This window comes from Falco cherrug, chromosome 12 (genome assembly GCF_023634085.1).
Source record: "Falco cherrug isolate bFalChe1 chromosome 12, bFalChe1.pri, whole genome shotgun sequence".
Taxonomy (NCBI): Eukaryota; Metazoa; Chordata; class Aves; order Falconiformes; family Falconidae; genus Falco; species Falco cherrug.
The window spans coordinates 22,487,745-22,506,789 of record NC_073708.1 but is presented as its reverse complement, the minus strand read 5'-3'; the positions used below and the strand labels follow the sequence as shown (position 1 = coordinate 22,506,789).

At 37.4% G+C, this 19,045-nt stretch overlaps 1 protein-coding gene across 1 annotated transcript in view; it reads left to right on the top strand.

Moving 5' to 3' along the window:
- Window positions 1-19,045, top strand: part of ST6GALNAC3 (ST6 N-acetylgalactosaminide alpha-2,6-sialyltransferase 3) — a 228,546-nt gene that overhangs the window by 52,397 nt on the left and 157,104 nt on the right. The window lies entirely within an intron of this gene.

The window sequence follows — 19,045 nt, the reverse complement described above, 5'->3', positions numbered from 1 at the left end:
ACGTAGTTGCAAGCATGTTAATGTCATTCATAATTTTCTGGGTTTCTCCCACTATGTGTACTATGCAAAGTATGAGATTTTAAAGATATTACCTTTATATTCTGTATTGTAGGGTGACGTTTTCTGCTAATTTCATTATGCTAAGGCTTTATCCATTGAAACTGAGGTGGTGGTAAAAATGATGTTTAACTCTAAAACCTTAAGAAGTTTAATTAAAGACAATAACCTCTTGTTCAAGTTGGTCTTCAAATAAAGAGCAAGGAGTGTAGTGCATGTTTCAGGGAGCTTAACAGCAAACTATATACATATGTCCATTAAAAAATTGATGTAAAGTCATAATATGAATTAGCAAAGTTCTTTTCACAGGTATGCAAGTGGTGGGCTTCTGTGAAAAATACTTTCAGAAAAGGAGGAAATCCACAATATATTTACTCTGTTTGGTTGGGTTTTTTTTTGCTAAAAATCAATTCATGCCTACTAAAAAATATTCCCTGGACTGGATCACTAGTGTTCTGCACAAGCATTTAATATTGAAAACATTATTTTCAGATTTGATCTATAGCTCATTTATATCATCGGAAGGTTTACGTGCTGTCACTTTCATTCTCTGTATCACAATTTGAGCATCTCAGTGCATGCATGCAAAGACAGACTTTGGTTTGTACAAATGCTGTTGTATGCAACCTTGAAAACTGCTGTTTTGGGTGGTTTTCTATTAATATTTCTGTGAATAAAGATAATCTCTGAAATTCTGACAGAAAGCAGAAGAGCCAAAGGGAGACCAAGTGTGACTGAAATGATCTTGCTACACTTGAAAACTGCAAAGATCTGGCCCAACTTAATTACGTAGAGGGGATTTAGAAGGTGATTTTTTTTCAATATTTGTCCTCTGTGTAAAGGCAGAGCAAGGCGTGGCAGATTGGGAGCATTGGAAGGTAAAGAAGATGTTTTGCTTCGTTTCTATCAGACAAGGCTTTGTAGGTGTCAAAGCTGCTTGGAGTCCCGAAGAGAATGAAGTCATGGTCAGCTTTACTGAAAGTAGTAATAGAATTAGCTGCCAGCAGGTTTCTGAAAGAAAAGCTGGGGTTAACACTGCAAGGAGAGGATGAAGCTGAGTTCTGCAGGGTGTAACAATATTTTTTTTTTAAATTTTTATTTAGATGGAAGGGGATCCAATGGAAATAAAGCAATAAAAGCTTTGGGAAACTAGAAGATAGAATTGCCCACAGCTTTTTTTGGGGCATTTGAAATGAATAAACTTTTAGCAGTTGTGGGAAGGAAAAATTGTGATAACTGAAATAACAGGGACCCAAATTACTTTGTACTGGTGTGCACACAACACAAGAATGTGCTTTGGCATTGTCATATAGGAAGAAGCTTTGAGACACTGAAAAAGTTTCTTGGGTGATGACCCCCTGACTATGGGCCCAAGTATTACAACTGCAGTGATTATTTGTAGAAATATTCTGCAGTATGAACTGAGATCTATTGATTGTTTCTCACACATGTGCTGTGGATTCAGAGAGTGAGATGAGCAAATCCTTGTTTTTCTTCTCAGCAGCAATGTCAGGGAACAAATATTGGCTACCTTTACCAGCATTTCTGCTATCTAAAATAAAAGGTAGTGCTTTAAGGGAAGTGGAAATCTCTGTAAACTAAGTAAAAGGAAATAGATTCTTCTTTTTTTTATATAAAGCTTGTTCTGTATTTATTATATATGCCTATGTAGCAGTGCCATTTTTTCCAAAATTAAATATAACGAAGTCTCAAAGTTAGAAAATGTGTTCAAGCCCACATAATTCTGGTTGTACATTTTATTACATTTCCATTTTCCACCACTAATATTCAAATTGCAATGAAAGAGATTATATTAATTGGTTGATGGTATGTAACAGAGATATTCAAGGTATGGAAGTTAAAGGTAATCTAGAACTAGTTTGTAGATCATCATAATGTTATTATTTCAAGCAATTTGTGTACAATAAAGGTCAATAATGCACTAGAAAATTATGTTTAATTTTTCTTTAAAGTTTAAAAAAGTATGTAGTGCTTTGTCATCAATTAGCAGCAGGAGGGCAAATTATAGTTACATTAAACTGCTATATAAATCACAAATCTTGTTAGCAAAGACTTAACATCATAACTAGTAATTTAAAAACCGCCTTTAGCCCTGAGTAAGCGTTGGCTGTAGACATTTTAATGGTATTGAAGAAGTAAAAATACATCTCTTTCTAGAAAGAGCATTTCTGGTGGTAATTATCTGCTCTTTTATGAAGTGGTAGTGTCTTTCTTAGTCTTAGTTGTGAAATGGTAATATGCTATAGAAAAGATTGGTTATCATTTCCTTGATCCATGGCCCTGATTCTAGGTTAATTTTTTTTTCTTTTTGATAATGGAAATACTTGGTTCTATCACCAAGGGACATAGACATCTAGTTTTCTCACCTTTGTTGGCTGTTTGTATACAGATGCTAGAAAACTGCGTGACTTCTCAGATGCAGATTAATAATAAGGAAGTCAAGGAGAGAGGGTTTTTTTTTTTCCTCCAGCATATCAAATATGTTTGGTATGTTTCTGAGACAACAGACAAATTGCTCAGTTGCACGCTCCAAGACTTTACTCCTGCTGGCTAATGAAGTAGAACAAGACATAGAAGAAAAATTCACCTTTCTTATTGGTTTGCCATATCACATTAATTTTCTTGTGTATTCTTTCAGTGTATTGACAACCTCAAAATGGAGCCTATGCAACAGCAAAATGTGCTTTGCAATGTATGTTGAGTTTTGGTTTTTGTTTTTTGGTTTTGGGTTTTTTGTGTGTGGTGGTGGTGGTGTTTTCCCCATGGGAAGGTAGGACAGTAGTGTTATGTATGTTATTAATGCAAATTAAAGGCAGTCCACTTATGCTGAAGACATTCCTCTCCTATACTCCCTTTGTGGTTACACTCAGTCAATCTCCTTTTCTTTCTGACCTCGTGCCCGTCCTTCTCTCCACCTCACAATAGTTTGGGAAATGCTATGTAAAGAACGCCTTAATCTTCAAAAATGTTTTAGTGTGAGTCTTAACATCTTATATCCTCTCTTACCCTGGTACTTACCTAAGTCAATTCATGCTCTTACATACTGTGAGGTCTTCAAAACCAGTTTAAGACTATCCTCCCTTACTACTGCTGGTAGCTTTAGCCTGAGAGAAGTATGCTATGCAAGTATTTTGTTGCTCTTTTGTAATAGTGCTGCTAATTACTACTTAAAGATTCTTCCTATTTTGTTGCAGTTAGGCTTGATCAAAGACTGATATAAACAGACATTATGGCTGGACACTTGTGTTTATTTAAACTCTATAGCTTAGAGGACTCAATTAGAAGAGAAGAACACATAATGATTGTGTGCAATGCAGAAGAATAAAACAAATAATTTCCACAACCTCTTTAATTTTTTAGATACTTTCCATTTGGTTAACAAATGTGGTGTTCTGTGGTTCTTCAAGCTGTTTCAAATTCTATTTATACATATTTAATGTTTCTGTAAGCCACAACGTGTAGGCATTAGATACAAAATTCAAATTCGTGTTCTTGATCTTTTAAAGGAAGAATCCATATTTTTCTTGTCTGTCTTTTTTTTTGTTGTTTTCGTTTTACCTGTTTTGTCACTTGGAAGGTGTTTAATGCAGCCTTTGTAGGGATAAGAGATAGCTGTGAAGAAAGATTAACCTTACAGTGACTTGGGCGTGTTTTCTTTGTCAGCAATAAAGAGGTCCCTAGCACAGACTATTCCTGCCAGCATTTGTTGGATTTAGTTTGAGACAATGAAAGAAAGAAAGCCTCAATATTGTATCAATCCCAGGCACCCCTAATGTGTTGCACTGGCTATATAGTTTTCTAGAGCAGAAACTGTATTCTGAGTTGATCCTTTGAAGAAAAAATCAGATATTTAAAATACCTTGTTATTTATGCCTTGCATTTTCTTGTGTATATGGCTGTGATGTATCAAGTCAGTTTTTCGGTATGATCTTGTGGGATGCAATAGAACTTTCCTGAAGTTGCATACTAGAAAGAACTGACAGTGTTGAAAATGACACTAGTTCTTAAACTGTTAATGTAAGTAGATTTTGAATGCTAAATAGGTTGGAACAGGATTAGCCAAAGTGAATTTTGACATATTTGGTAAAACTAATTTGAAAATCTATTTTCTCTTGTGGAAGATGTATTTAAACTTACCCTTCTTCTATACTGAATGTCCCAGACAGGAGTGGCTTTTACCTTGGAGTTAGTGGGGTCTTATCCCCACCCACGCTTTGCAAAAGTGGCAAAAATACCTCCTGGGCATTCTTTGTCCACAGTAAGGTGCCATGGTGGCATAATGGAATGAAAATTAGAGACAGTACCATAGCATCAAATAACTTCCATGTAACAACTTGTTGTGATATTTAATATTCATACTGCAGATCTCTAATGCCTTTGTGTTCCTTCTCCCTAGCATGCAGCAGGATTTTCATGTTCTGTCCCCAGACTCCTGGGCTGGGCATGCAACTTCTTGACCTTAGCACCTTCTTCTGCAAAGAAAGGGATTTGTTTTGTTTTGTAGCATATAAATATTCTGGCCTGTGCTATACATTTTTGTGTGTTTTTTTTTTTTTTTTCTCTTAACATCTGTTGTATTACACATGCATGTATGTCTACTACAAAATTTGAGATCCTCACCAACTAAGAACTTTACAAGCACCCCTGACCCTAGAGTAAATTGAATTGTGATTACTACATTGTATAACAGCAAACACTTTGGACCAAATGTATGAAGTTGTCTAACTCAGACAAATGGAACTTTGATATTAAAATATTTTCCTGGAGTGGGGTCTTTTTGTTTGCTATACACTTGCTGTCTAACTTCTATTTTTATAATTTTTTACTTTTGAATGTCAGAGCAAATGTTGATACAGGTTCATCACTCCACATTTTTAATTTTTTTTTTATTTTCTCTGAAGTTTTCAACTCTAGATCACTTCTAAAATATTATTAGTCTTGCATTCCTACTGTGTGCCTCATCTCTTGGCCTATCTTTTGTTGTCTTTTGTTTTCACTTGGTGAAAAAGACCTAAAACTAAACATAGGGCATAATCCTAGGGACCTTCCTCAGGGGATGGTTCTGCTGTGGGCTTGCACTAGACCTGTGGTATCACTTAACAGTCTAACAAAGACAGTGCTTCACGGATGCAGTCTGTGAACAAGAGTGGGTGGATGGAGCCTCTCCTGAAGGAACATGAACTTCCATTGCTCTCAAGCACTGTTCAGTCACATTGGTCTCAGAAGTGGTCAGATTGTATTGTTTTTCTTTTCCAAGTTACCTACCTTTCAGCATGTGACTCTTGCTGGAACACCTAATGATGTAGAGCATGGTTGATGAGCCCTCGCTAGTGTCATATTCCTGTGATGTAGTCAATGAAGATGGATTTTTTTTTATTGCTTTCTAACTTTGTCTATCAGTGCATTACACAGTGTAACTCTACTTGGGGTATGTTCTTTTTATTTACTTTTTGCCTTTCTTCCTTTTTATTTTTTTTGTGGGGTTTTTTTGTTTTTTTTTTTTTTGTTTTCAGAGACACGAAAACCTTGAGCAGAGACTTCTTTGTATGGTGTGTGGTGCTTTGTTTTTTTCTTTGATTGTTTTAATCTACTCAAACGAGCTAAAGAGGAAAATTAATTGGAGGTGGTTGAACAACTTGAATAAAGTGATTTGGGAGCAGCTAGGACACATGGAGTGAGTGACTTGTGCTTCTCTGTGGATCATCTGTTCTCCCAGGATATGTGTGTGTATGTGTGTTACTTCACACATATAATTTCTTTTGAACTACTTTATCTATAAATTTACTGACAGTATTAACCATGGGAATAAGTTGACCTCATAGATCATCAGCCTTATGACACTTATTTATGATCCCCTGTTAAGAAACTGAGGTAAGGAAGTTTAAATGATACTGCCAAGACCAATAAAGGCATCGGCAGTTTCTGGACAGCGTTCTGCAGCTTAGGCTCATTGTCCCCTCCAAAGGACTCCTGGGTAGAAGTCTTTTGTTTAAAAAAATCCATGTTTAATTCTAGTGAAGGTTAAGAAAGGCTTTTTTTCTGTTTGCTATGTTAAAAAAAAGAAAAAGAAAAAAGAAAAGCATAACAGATGACTCTATTGGTGCACATATATTACAGCTGCTTTGACATTTATGTTTTCCACGCTGATAGATGACTGATTTCTGTAGAAGTAAATCAGTTGCACCAAAACTAGTAGTACAAAGCACCAGGGTCTCCCTGGTCTAAGAGAACAGAGGTTTTGAAATATTTTGAAATATGATTTAACACATTTCTCTTCTAGAAGAATTTGCTGGAGTTTTTTAGTCCTAAAACACACATGACAAATTGCACCTTGGTATTTAGTTATTCTTATCAAAGTTGTTTTCTTAAGTAATGCATATTTTTAAATATTTCCTTGCAATTACTTGCTTATAAAACACAAAGGCAAGTCAGGTGTAGAAGGAATGTACTAAGCATCATAAAGATTTCTGAGAAATCATTAGGTAATTTGGTGGTTAATTTCATGAGTGGGAGTCAGGAGAAAACATTATGTATTATGACAGAGGTTGTAGGAAAGGTGTTTAAAGAGATTTTGAAAAATCTATACTAGCACTTTTGATGGAAAAATTTTGCTTTCACACCACAATTTGAATAGCAAAACATTTACTTGCTTTCACTGGCCCCCTGTGGGTTCCCAAATGATTATTTTATCTTCCCTAACTGTGAAACTACATGAAATACTATTATTATAACCATCTACTGTTATAAAATAGCAGTGACTAATATGTAAACCCAAGTGTACAGTGAATTTATTGGATATACCAATCTTAAATCTATAAGCTCGATGTGGTCTTTGGGAAATTTGTCCTTTAAGACAACAGTGGAATTAAACTGTGTGCAATAAAACTGAGTGCTAAAGTACCTAAAGCTCTGAGGTTCCTCTTCATCTGTCTTGACCCAGATCCTGGATTTGGAATAGGTCTTATATAATATTTCCTGCTTTGGGAAGGTCTGTACTGAGCAATGGAATTCAGTTGCTTCAGCATAGGTGTCTAATGCCATGTGTTCTGGGACAACAGAAACATGGACACTCAGTTGGTAGGTATGACACAGCCTTCCTGGAAAGCCAGCTTGAGGCCAAGGCTTGTAAAATGGTGGTAGACAAGGGTGTTTATGTTGCTGATGTCCAGCTAATTTGCCTAGAGTATTTGTCAGAACAAAGATCATAGACTCTTCATGGGAAATAGCTGACTGAAAAATGAAAGCTAATCAGGTAGCTTTGGCAGAATTGTAAAAACAGGTAGTGCTGATCTGAGAAGATGAAAAACAGATTTTGATTTCTTCTGTGGAGGGAGAAGGAAAAGTGTATAAGGATAAAGAAGGGCCTTTAATAATTATTTTCAAAACAGGCATTTTCTTCTTAGAAGCGGTTCTTTTATTCACTGTTTTTTAGGGTCTCCCCTGTTGAAACATAGCTATGGGAAGGAAAATGCAGTCCTCCACGGAAATTAGTAGGGATTCTCCTGCTGATTTCAAGGAAGAAACTGTAATCACTACATACATACATACATACATACATATATATATATATATATATATATATATATATATATATAAAAACTACCTACCTAGAATTTAGAAGACTGTCCCTTGCTCTAATGTGTGCCCTCACGGTGTATTTTCATTGCATCTGTCCCATAAAATTCTCATCTCTCAGATGAGACCTTTATAAGTATAACTTTATAGAATTGACATCTCTATGACACCTTTTTTTCAGATAACGTTTGTTCTGGCACCTTTTCCATCTGCTTTCTCCCAAAGCATGCTGATTTTAGGTGCTGGATGGCTAGTTTCTCTGTTACAGAGATGGCTGGACTTCAACGTGCTATAGAATATAGTCTCTAAAGCAATTGAGGTAAATTAATCATAAATTCATATATAATATACCTGTTCTCTTGGAAGACTGCTCAGTGATGAAAAGTTCTACTAGTAAGAATCTTCAGTGTTGAGGATTATGAGAATATCTGAATATCTGCCTTACACATTTAAATGTTAATTTTTAAATATCTATTTTTTACCCTAGCTAAATGTTACCAATCAGGGAAGTGACATAAAAGAATGAGTCTTAAGCTAATGCTCTTTGCAGCTTCCCTGTGTATCCTGTCTCACATAGATTTCTGCAAAATAAGAGCTGCACCTTTAAGAAAATCTTGTTTATAACCACATTATTTTCAGAATTAACTTTCTGCAAAATCTATTGTCTCCTTAGAAGTGATGGCAATGCAGCTTTCTTCTGTAGCCCATTGTTGTGAGTGAGGCCTCACTGGTAGCAATAAGGCAGTTTCTGAAGGGGGCTGACACGAAAAGCAATGAGTGGCCTTGTGGTGTTACCGTTATTCACAGCCTTTAATTCAAAGATGTTGCAATAAGGAAGTGATACCATCAGCTGAAATAGCATTTTGCTTATTCCCTCCTTAGAAGTGTCGTTGACCTGTGGGGAAACAATGGGATGACCAGGCAGTTGCAATACAACATACTCAAAGGCCAGAGTAGTAAAACATATTACTAAATGTCAGTGAATACATTTAGGCATTGGGATTCAGAAAAGGTACCTTGTTTTCAAGACCCAGATTGAAGAGAACAGAAAGCAGCACACAGATCTATGGCAGAGACATAGATCAATGGAGGACACTTTTAAAAAATGTATAGGTCTTAAAATGTCTTTTGGAGGACTGGGAGAGTTAGTAATTAAATTTGCATTGAATGGTTGTAAAATATACACAATTAAGGGAGTGTCTTCAGCCCCCAGGTGATTAGGATTCAGGAACTGGAACAGGTACAAATGCAGGGCCATTATCCTATCACCAGCAGTGTGAGCAGAACAGCTATTCCTGTGCATGGTGTCCTTGCGTCAGCGCAGAGCTAGCGGAAGGAAATTACCAGCTACAAAGCTGGAGTACCTTTCCATTTTACTGAAATCTCCCACAGGATTATATTCTGCCTCCTAAGGGATGAGCCAGGGATTATGAATATGAGACAGTTCTATTCATTAAACTATAGCAAAAATAGTATTCCATTCTTTTTCATTCAATAAAGGACTTATTCTGTATATTTTTTGATGCCCAAATCATGCTATGTGCAAAGTTAAAACCTAGTAGCAGTCAAAGAGTTTATACGATGATAGAGCTTGACCCAGTGGGTAAGAATAGCTCCACCAGGAGAAGGAGAATGAGGTTTTCAAACTACTCGTTGTAGTATTAATTTTTTTTTTCTCCAGTGTAGGAGGATGAACAGTTTATTTGTTAGGTGGTGAACTAAGCCTTGGTATTTAAATGAGGTCCAGAGTCTCTCAAAATTTGACAGAGGAACAGCCAAATTTCTGAGTTTGGTGTGATTTCAGTATCAATAGTGCAACATCCTAGTTAGAGAGACTAACTTTCAACAATGCTGCTGCTTCATTAGTAGAAAAGTTTCCATTTTTGCGGAAGTGAATGTCAGCCAAACTCTGTTGGTCAAGGTTTAAATGTTATCTCAACTTCTAAATCTACTTCTTTCTTAGAAGCTGGCACGACGTTTATGAATCTTTCTTAAAGTCAAAAGTTTTCTTCTTGATTTTTTTCAAGGAGCACACTTGAATAGGAACAGATGGCACCTGATACTTTCAAACTTTTTAGCTGTGGCTCCTTCTGTGTTTTGAGCATGTAGCTTTGCAATTTCGATATTATATAGATTATATCTGTTACCTCAGGATCTGCTGCCTGACCACACTGTCTTAACCACTGTGTGAATTTGTGCAAAGATACGGTTGCTCCTTTGAAGTTAAAAAGTTTATTGTTATACATTGCTATCTGTTTCAGCAGAATGGCAAAATCATATGTCATATAACACATAGGTGAACATTTAATTTGTTTTGATTTATGCTGTTTTCACATCTTTTGTAATCTTTTCTCAATTTAATTTTACCTTCACTGTCTAAATTCATGCAGCTCAGTAACAGTTGTGCCTGTAGTAAATGGCTGAGTTAAAAGGCGGTATTAATGCTTGGGCAACTCACAGGGGTATATGCACATGTTCTTCTATTTGGATTGCATTAAATGAGTTTTCAGAACCATATGGCAACGTACCTTAACTATTCTTTCTGAAATAGTCTAACTGTTGCAGCCTTCTGTTCTAATTAGTTACATCTTCTGAGCTTTACCAATTCACTGGAAAAACTGCACGCTTAGTATTGCTTAAATTTTACACAAATGCCTTTTGTTCTTGTGGGTGTATTTTAGTACTGTGCATGTGAAATGCAGATAACTTCTTAGTTACTTGCTTCACTTTTAATATCTCCCCAGACAATACATCATTATTTTGAAAGGGTTTCCATTGTTTATTACAGTCAAAAGTATGTCTGCTAAATTGTTGTGATTTGATAGGTTGTAGATGTTATAAAAATATGCTTCCTTTGAGACTGGAGGAAGAGTTTATTGCAGAACTACAGTGAAATATATTTGGTGTGTCCATTCCACCCCCCTGGGGGCCGGAGGTAGTGGAACACAGTCTTTCAAATGGGAGTGTGCTAGCCCATCATTTTCAGATGTTTGAATGTTCTCCTGGAATACATTCTTCCTAAAGGACTTGGTGTTACATAAAGGAATTGACCATTTATTTAACTACTTTTTAAAGGTAGTCAAATCATTCTTACAACACAAGTAAGGAATCATGAGCTTTTGTGAAACTTTCTTTTGCTCTTACATCTTTTCTCTTGCAATGGCAAACAGCGGCATGTTCTAGACCATTTAGCTGTACTGCTTTATGCACTTTTCACTAGTAACTGTGTAAGAATGGTTTGGTTTGTACTATTCAGTCTGTTAAAGGTGGAACTCTGTCTGCATCATAAGTAAATTTGAACTTGCTCTTAAATGACAGTATCAAATTTAATGTTATTATCCAAAACAGTTCAGAAAACGAAAGAGCACTAAAAGTTGGTAGGCATGAGCATATGAGCATTGCTAACTTTTTTTAGAAATGACTAGGCTCTTTGTGTTTGTGTGTAGAAAAGAAGAAAATACCTACCATAGGACCTTTTCATCAGTAAAAAAGGAAACTTTATTCTTTTGTTCCCAAAGGCACTGTGCAAGTATAATAATCTAAACTGTAATATCAAATCAATCACGTTTACATTTCAAAAGCATCCTTCATAAAAATGCCCCAGAGGGCTGTATACAGCTAATAAACCCACAAATAAAATAAAATATTTAACAAGCTATATCAAGCACAGGTAAGCTATGCATGTTTTGTAAGCCTGACCTTAAAAACGGACAGCAAATGAGAATTTTTCAAAGAAAATTTTAAAAAGAAAAATTCCAATGTCTACAGCTAGGCACCAAAGAATACAAGTACACAGTGCAAGGAATCCATAATATCTTCTCATGGATCAGAGGTGAAAGCCACTGAGGCTAAACAGAGATATCATCTTGAACAAAAGAGAAAAATGGTCATATGGGCGTGAAACACCACAACACTACAATGAAGAACAATTGTTTTGCAGGGAAAATAGAGGGGCCTTCTTAACTGTTTGTTTGATATAGGAATAAAGTTAAAGGATCAGACACTCAGAATTGAAACACTTCCTTAAAATTAAATTTATTCCTAGATTACCACAACTGGGTTACATTTCCAGTTATGCTTTGAAAATAAATGAACAAAGTTTTGAGACTTATCTTTGAAAAAGGTGAAGACAGGTGGCCTTGGATGGCCTTTGAGCCAAGGACATTTTAAGCTGGCTTTTGCCATAAACGCTTCTATGCTATCGCTTTTCTTTAGCATCAGAAAGGTTCCATTTAAAAGGTTTAAAACAGGGCAGACCCACACACTCAAGGGTAATGTTACTGTCTCTCCTTAGCTTCTTCAGAGTCTTTCAGGTTGCTCTCCAGGCAACTTTATTCAAATATTAATTTTTTTAAGTTTTAATGTAGTATTTTTGTCCTGTATTTTTGCTGCTATATATTGTTTTGAATTGGACTAAAACTATCATTACCAATGGGGAAACAATAGTTGCCCTTCATCTAGGAAAACGGTTATGAAACAGAGATGCTCTTTTACAGAACAGATGGTAGAGTGATAGCAGCTTCCACTTCAAACATGAGCAAGCACAGGGTGCATGTGGGCAGAAGGTTTCATTGCATATGATTTTATGAAGACTTGAATATATGGGCGAGAGAAGGTACAGAGAGTATTACAGCATTGAGAGGGTTGTATTTAAAGCATCGGATGGAGTCACAAAATCCTTGGCAGTCTAGTGCAGAGGAAAAGCCAAAAAATCCTTCTGGATTGAATGTCAGCTAGAAAGAAGTTTGGCACTGTGTAAGGAAAGAAAATACCTCATTTTACCTTAATTTCTGTTGCATTCAAGACAAATTGTTTTTTTTGTTGTTGTTGTTTTGGTTTTCTTTTTTTCCCTTCTTTTTGTTAGCAGAAAATTGCATGAGATGCTTGGTTCTATCATAAATATCCTAATAAAAATAAAGCTATATATTAAAACAAACCTAATATAGCCTAATAAAAATAAATTGCAGGACTCTTGAGTTGGCTAATTAATTCTGTCAAAAAGGATTATAAAAAATATGAGTTCTGTGAATTTGCTCTGATGTCTCAGGGTTGCTGTAAGCAAAAATCTTACACTTTCTCCATGGAAGCATTTTGTTTCCTTGTAGTCAGTAATGTATTTATGTAAAAGCCCTAGTAGTCTCCTCTGACTTGTGCTGGGCCATGATAAGCCCTGAACTTGGCTGCTGTATGCACCGGGTGCCACTGGACATTGCTTTATGGTGGCCAATGTTGAACAGCTACTGCCCCGCTAATGGAAGTCTGAGCGCTTTGCTTTTGACCTTATGCAGACATTAAAACACCTTTGCGTTGACTCATTTGTCTTATGGACATATTGTTATCTAAGCCTCTTAATGAATCTCTTTGTCCTAGAAACAATCAGAACAGACACCAACAGACTATCTGAAGTGAGTTTCTTAATGAGTAAAAAGTCATTCTATCAGTAGTGGAATTCATACAACCTGGTTACCTCTGGATAGGGATCTTACAGAATCACAGAATCATTTAGGTTGGAAAAGACCTTTAAGATCATTGAGTCCAACCATTAACCTAGCACTGCCCAGTCCGCTAAACCATGTCTTTAAGCAGTGCATCTATGTGTGTTTTAAACACTTTGAGGGATGGTGATTCCACCACCTCCCTGGGCAACCTGTTCCAATGCTTGACCACTCTTTCAGTGAAGAAATTTTTCCTGGTATCCAATGTAAACCTCCCTGGTGTAACTTGAGGCTGTTTCCTTTTGTCATATCACTGATAACAATCCCAGATAACAATCTGGGAGAAGAGACTGACCCTCACCTGCCCACAACCTCCTTTCAGGGAGCTGTAGAGAGCAGTAAGGTCCCCTGTGAGCTTCCTCCTCTCCAGGCCAAACAACCCCAGTTCCCTGAGCTGCTCCTCACAAGACTTGTGCTCCAGATCCTTAACCAGCTGTTGCCCTTCTCTGGACACACTCCAGCACCTCAGCGTCCTTCTTGTAATAACAGACCCAAAACTGAACACAGTATTCGAGGTGCAGCCTCACCAGTGTGCAATGCAGGTGGATGATCACTTCCCTAGTTCTGCTGGCCACACTGTTTCTGATAGAAGCCAGGATGCTATCTGGCCTTCTCAGCCACCTGGGCACACTGCTGGTTCATGTTTAGCCGGCTGCTGACCACCACCTCCAGGTCCTTTCCCACCGGGCAGTTTCCAGCTGCTCTTCCCCAGGCCTGTAGCGCTGGTGGGGCTGGTGTGACCCCAGTGCAGGACCCGGCACTTCTCCTTGAACCTTATACAATTGGACCTGGCCCATCAGTCCAGCCTGCCCAGATCCCCCTAAAGCCCTGTCATTTATGTCATTGTGTGCTTCCCTCCCTCCTTCCACCTCACAATATCTTTTTTTTTCTGGCTGCTTCTCCTCAGCCTTTATGAAATGGCATCTTCTTGCAGTACCTCTGATTTTTTTTTCCTTTTCGTTGTCTCTTTTCCTTCATAGCAGGGCTCTCTCAAATCAGAGCTATGACAGATTCTGAGCTACGGGAGCCCCAGGTAGCTGGCTAGTCTGTATGTATTGGTACAGACCAGAGTGCAGTAAGTGTGGATAACTTTTGAGTATACACTGTGAAGCAGATTTTCACCAAACTTGTAAGGAATTGTGATTATTGTACATGGTGAATGGACAGGCAGGTTATAGTAATCTGTGACTTCTTTTCTTAGAACAGCAAGCTAAAAATAACAAAGGAGAGTGAAGATGCTGGAAAAATAATGGGATGCTGCTCACCACTTCTAGTGGCTCATCAGCTGAGTTTCATGTGTTAGTGTGGACTCAATCAGTTCCTATTTGTTTCATGCAAGTATGAAGTGCATTCTGTACTAGTCAAGACTGTGGTGACAGACCTGGTTTTGTAACTGATAGTTTCATAGAAAGGGCAGGGCTAGGTAGGACTCATCAGTTTTCTTTGTATTTAGGCAACCAGGTCAAATGTGAATACAAAAACACACCTGCTAATTGGCCAAGTAATTATTGTCCTCTCTGAGTATCCCTTCCTTCTTCCCTCTGCGTGCATGTATTTCCTTGTCTGTTTTCTGATGGTATCCTAAATTCATACTTTGGCTTCCTTGCTCCTCAAGCTAACTTCCAACCTAGTTTGCTTTTTAACTTTTTTTTTAATTATTATTATTTGCATGTGTGTGTGCAAATTCACAATAGGCATTACCAGTGAATCTGTGTCTCCCCCTTCTGAAGACTGTTTCCTTTGTATCATGACTTTGCCTCAAGGAATTCTCACCCTCTACACGTATGTCACTGCTGTCAACTCAAACACAGACTATTAGCAGCAGGGAGCTTTTTACCCTGGAGTGCTCTTTTGGTGTCCCACAGCATTCTAAACAACAGCAACCTGTAGTTTGCCTGTCCGTGTTTGGCTCTGTGGTATATGAAATGTTAAGGCCCATTAAGTTTTTGCAGCAATTGAAATCTTTGCTGGAAGTGCTCTCGAGTATTTTAAGCAATATAAGGTTGAGTATAAATAGAGTGGCATTTTGAAGTTTTGTTTCACTTAAACTCTCATCTCAGTTCAATTACGGTGAAACTGTAGCAAAACATTTCATCTAATTGTTAAATAGTTCAGAGGCAGAGCTTGGTTTTAGATGAGATTTGCACAATATGACAGCTCATAAAACAGCCTTACTTCACTCTACTTACTGTAGACTTCACTGGCATTCTTCCTGTGGTTTGTACAAAATTCAGTAACTGGTTTTGAAACAATTGATTACAACCAATTGATCAGATGTTATCTTCCACAAAAGACTAATATTTCTGTTTGAAAATAGTAAGAATACAAAAAACAGCTGAAACATAGTTTTTTCTTCAATTTATCTTGCCTTATAGGAATAGTATAGCCTTTCCCACTTCCTTGAAGTTTCTGTCTCTTAGTTTTAAAACAACAATGAAGAAAAGCAGTGTTGTAAAGTTGGAAGGGACACTTACCCGAGTCAACTCATTTAACGGTGACATCTTCAGAGTCAGTTTCCTGTGCTCGCTTCACGTTTGTGTAGATGAAGTGCTTCCATAGAAGAAAAATACTCACTATCAATTGATAAAGTAATTCAGCCATGAGAGTTCCTGGTTGGGAGTTGCAAGGCTACAAAATTGGCAGTGAGTTGGTCTTTGGCTTCTGAAATTGTTGAGTTTGCTTACTTGCTAGATGCCTTTTTTTAATGACAAACTCAAGCCTTTGTGAGGAAGAGCTTTGCTAGGTATGGTCTGAAATATGTGCACATTTTAATACCGTGTTTTACCTTTTGCTTGAATTACTCTGTTTATGCGCATTAACTTGACACTTGCATCTAAATACTTCAGAACTCTGTGGAAAATATGATCAAGTGGATGGTGAAAAATCAAGGTACATAGATTTGGCTCAAACCCTGTCCTTGTTTGATACTTCCCTTCTCCAATAGGCTTTTATTGAAGACAAGAAACAGAAGGGAAAATACTTGCACTGTGTGCGTCCTTGACAAAGGTTGAAGGGAAGAAATGTAAACTGAAAATATATATGTTTTAAGGGTATGGAAACATATCCTTGTTTTTTCAATAAGGGATGCATTTGAAGTAATTTACTCTTATCTCAAGCAATGTGAAGTAAGTGAAAGGGAAATGAAAGGATATTCATTTCACAACTTGTTATCTTTTATGTTCTAACGATATCCAACGGTTTCTCTGAACAGTTGAAGTGTTAAGTGGTTCAGAAGTCTTTCTTGCTCTCTATTTGCTAGGTAGGTATAATTTGAGTATTTATGAGATGGAAATTATCCTGCATGATAGATTTTTACCCTCCTTTTTACTGTTTATTTACAAGTCAATAGTGTTACTATAAAGCCAGCAATTCTTGGCCTTGGAAAATATAAACGGTATTTTAAATTTTTGTCTTCCTGCTGATAAACAACTGGGTGATAGTTCCAAGCAAATTTATAAAAAGACACTGTTTGAATTCAGTTATTTCAGACTCTGGGCCAAATTAAGTTCCAGTGAAGTGGATAGAGTTTTGGCAGAAGTGTGCAGGGTCCATGATGGTTCTGGTGTGTGCAGTTACTCTGAATGTGGTATAGATGGGCTCCATGCAGAAACTTAGGAGCAGTTCATGATTCCAGATTAGCATTCAGATTCAAACAGTCACTGCTTTGGTCTGAATTCAAGCCACAGAGGTTGAGAAACTGGGGACCCAGGATCCCTTATGCATCTTCCATTTGGGATTGTTTGGATTCTGCTAATAATAGCAGTGCAGGGGCAGATACTCGTGTTTCTTGCCATTCTCAGTGTGGAGTATGAGACTAGCAGGTAGAGTAGAGCTATGGGCTGGCCTACAGAGTTTATCTTGCATTTAAATGCAGATCAGTTTCTAATTTTTACGCGGTTTAACTTTAGGAAATTTATTACTTGTCTTTTGGCTGCTCCATTTCCTGAGATGCTGGAAAAAAGGTAACCTCTGCTATATAGTTTCAGTTTAAAAGAATCATGTGTCTACAAATACTGATTCTGGCTGTCCTGGGAAGGGTGCATGGGAATGATTATTGTGAATAAATCCAGCATAGACAGTGCAGAATGCTGAAACAGGGCTTATGGAAGCTATAACTAGGCTGTAGGAGAGCCTGTGCAAATTGGAGTATGTTGATAACATACTAGCTTTTGCTATGAGGGCAGCTTATGACAGTGCATCTTTAAGGTATCTCAATGGCTTTGAAATTTCTAATCCCAGTCTGCTTGCTGCAGTTTAGTGCTATGTCAGGTTCAGCAACACCCAAAGACCGCTAACAGGAGCTTTTAGGCATAGTGGTGAACAGTTACTGACATGTTAGTGGGACTTCTGTATCAAAGGTGTGCAATCTAGTCCCAATTCTATTTAAATCACAAGATAGGAAACTTAGTGATGTGGAGAAGAGTAGGGTTTGCAGGAACAGAGATGGCCTTCCTTATCAGCAGATCAGATGAGTCATCTGTGGGATTTACTATGATAGTGTCATTAATACCATTTAGTATGAGAAGTCGGTGCAGATATGTCTGTTTAAAGAAAAAAAAAAAAGGCTGTTCCACCAACAGTGTGTTTCTCAGCTTTTTTTATTATTATTATTTTTTTCTTTCCTTTTCTCATCCTGGACTCAGTCTGGTGAATCTGATGCTGGTCCAAGAATACAAAATCTGTGCATAGCAAGGGAGGGTTCAAACAGCTGCAGTTTTCAGTATGTCTACAGGATTTTAAATACAACAAATGGTGCTGCATGGCTGCATGCCTTTATGTTGTACTGCCACATATGCATTATATTCTCTTGATTTTTTAGCTTTCACTAGCAAATGAAACAGGGTGCTAGTATGCCTAGCCCATAGTGCATGACACACAATTTGCTTTTTTTTTTAGTTTTCTTTAGTTTTCAGAAGCTTAGGCAGAAATCATTGTCTTGATGGTCTGAACTGCTGTTTCTATAGAGTATCTCCAGAACTGGAAACTGAGAAAATCCCGTGACCCATCAACAAAAAAAATGACCTGAAAATTTCTTTGGTGGCAATAGAGGCTGTGTTCTGAAAATAACAGAATGGAAGTACGATCCTTGTACTTGGGTAGTAATGACCTTTAAAGGAATGCTGAGTCACTTTATAGAGATCCTCTTTATAGGCTATGAAAATGACATGGCAATTCATCCTCATCTTGATTCAACACATTTTAATTTACCAAAGACAATTCAGTACTTTGTTCACGCCCAGCGTAAGCATGCACAGGAGACACTGCATAGGAACTAGTCCCCCACTGAGGAACAAACAATCCCAGCAAGTAATACTCATGCCTGACATCACACCTTCCTGCCAGATATAAGATGCTTCAACTGTGCTTTCGCTAACGTTAAGTGCTGTGGCATTAAAAGAAACTCTAATGCTTGTAGCTTGTCTTTCAGACAGCTGATGACAGCAAAAAAGGCCAAGTTTATTTAATGTGTCTCTTGACAAATAATAAATCAGTTTGAGGTCTCACCCAGAAGTCTAGTAAAGCTCCTTTCCTTGGTGCCTTTGGAAGCAGAAATTCCCCATTCATAAGCATGGAGAAGAAAATTTATGACTGCAATACATGCCTTTTAATTTCAAAAACGCCTGAACAACAATATAAAGGGCAGTGAGACAATATTCTCCTCTTCCTTGAAGTCAGTAGCAGCAAGTTCATCCAACTGTGTTTTCTATTCCTTTAGAAAGAAATATCCCACTGATAAGTGGATCCCCAAATATCCAGTACAGGCCAAGCATCTCCTGTCAGATCAGCCACCTGTCCCAGTAAGGCTTTCTTGCTCTTGCCTCAAGTTCTGGCACCTGAAGCAAATTAGTGATACAGGTGGCAAATAAGTGAGGTCTCCTTCACTTTCACTCAGGTCC